This window comes from Littorina saxatilis, linkage group LG15 (genome assembly GCF_037325665.1).
Source record: "Littorina saxatilis isolate snail1 linkage group LG15, US_GU_Lsax_2.0, whole genome shotgun sequence".
In the NCBI taxonomy this organism is placed as follows: Eukaryota; Metazoa; Mollusca; class Gastropoda; order Littorinimorpha; family Littorinidae; genus Littorina; species Littorina saxatilis.
The window spans coordinates 37936639-37938604 of record NC_090259.1 but is presented as its reverse complement, the minus strand read 5'-3'; the positions used below and the strand labels follow the sequence as shown (position 1 = coordinate 37938604).

General features: G+C 44.4%; 1 protein-coding gene across 3 annotated transcripts in view; it reads left to right on the top strand.

Moving 5' to 3' along the window:
• The first annotated feature begins 389 nt into the window (after positions 1–389).
• Positions 390–1966, top strand: part of LOC138949261 (nose resistant to fluoxetine protein 6-like) — a 17992-nt gene continuing 16415 nt past the window's right edge. Inside the window, exons 1-2 of one of the 3 annotated variants that reach the window (XM_070321046.1) lie at positions 390–567; positions 1601–1666. The gene's annotated coding sequence lies outside the window, so the exon portion shown is untranslated. Of the gene's footprint in view, positions 568–1370; positions 1667–1935 lie in introns of those variants that run through there. The other 2 variants (XM_070321045.1, XM_070321047.1) reach the window with 2 other exon arrangements.

Here is a 1966-nt window from a genome sequence, read left to right as displayed (position 1 = left end):
GCGCGATATAAGCGTCATTGATTGATTGATTGATTGTGTGTGTGTGTGTGTCTGTGTCTGTGTCTGTGTCTGTGTCTGTGTGTGTGTGTGCGTTTGGAATTTGCATGCGCGGAGTTCATTCTCGCATGATTGGTAAGTTTTGTTTGTTTGCTTTTTTTGTTTTTGTAATTGGATAATTATTAAATGTGAACAAACTGAATTTAATGTTCTCATTGCCAGCTTAAATGGTTTAAGTTTCCCAAACAGAAAGGCCTCAGTAACAACACAAAAATGCATACGGATTAAATCACAGTCGTAATAATAACATGCATCAGCCTGCCGCGCTGTGTGACTGTGCTGTTTGTTGTTCTATCACGCGTGTTACAGTCAGTTGTTGGGTACACCTGTCCGTAAACCTAACGGGGGACAACTCTTAAAATACTGTAACGACGTGATGAGTGCGTTGACAGACGTCAGTGTGTCACTGGTCACAACACTGACAAAACAAGTCAACGAGGGAGGCGACCGTCAGCAAAGTGGGTTAGCTGCCGAAACTGACCTGTTTCGTCTCGACGTACGGCCCACTGTGTGAGTAAGACAGTGTTTTTGGATTGTGTGTCATATTGATAACAACATACTAATTCGTTGGGGTCAAGAAGTTACATATAATTATTGACTCACGTCTTAATAATATATTATGGTCACAAGGGTGCGAGTCACACATTATCAAACGGTTGGCGATACTCGAGCACAGGCACTTGACATGGTGTGAGTGGGGGCTTTCTTTCTTTATTTGGTGTTCAACGTCGTTTTCAACCACGAAGGTTATATCGCGACGGGAGTGGGGGCTGGTTGTGGAGTATTCTATACACTGGTTCAAGAACAGTGTCCTAGATTGAAAGAAAATTGCGAGGGACCACACTTTATAGCATGAGAGAACCGTGTTTTTGTGTTGAAATTAAGATGAAATGTGTTGAAATGCGATGTTTTACCTTTGAATTCTATTACATGATAGCTTTAATTCCATGTTCAAGAAACATTACAAAAAGGCGGACTGTTGACGGACAAAGTTAATTTGGGGCACTGAATGTTACCATACTGATACAGTACTCTGGAGGGGTCACCCTGCCCCCAGCCCCCACACAACACCACACCACACCACACACACACACACGCCCGCACGCACGCACACACACACACGCACGCACGCACGCACGCACACACACACATACACAAGCATTTATACACACCACACCACTCCACTCCACACAACACCACACAACATCACACAACACAACACCATACAACACAGCACCACACAACCCTACACCGCAGCACAGTATTTCACAATACACCCCGTGTCAGGTGCCTTTGCTATTCAAGAGCAGTCAAATGCATGGAGCTCGCAGCGCCGCTACCAAGGCAAAGTACAGCGTTGACCCAGTAAAGTCGCGACTCGGATTAAGTCAGAAATCAGCGCGATTTTGATCGTCATTCATTCTACGGTACATTGTACTAGTGTTGATGCGTGTGTGTGAACTCTTTGTCTACAATTGATCAAGCTGTGTGTTATGTGGTGGTAGCTCTTACGGTCGCTAAATATCGACTGTGCTTTTTATAGAAAGGAGCAGACTGAAGAACGGGTATCGAGTGAGACTGAGCAGGAGAGAGGCGCTGGCTGCTAGAGGTTTGTCATTCACTTGTTCTTTCACTACGTGTACTCAGTTTGTTAATACTATGGCTATGGAGTACAGAAAATTGATCACACACTTGACCACAGAGGGACAGAAAGAGAGCGAGGTTATAGAGAAGATCGAGTGCCTGTCGTCTTGGCTTTGCCGGTTTGACTATTGACCTTTATGGTGCAAGTGTACCCAAGAGTGTACCGTTACAGAGAATTATTGACTTGTGTGTGAACCTTTACCCGAGTTCCACATATTCCAAGAGAGAGAAGTTTCAGATTGCTTTTTTGTTCAACTGTTGCTGT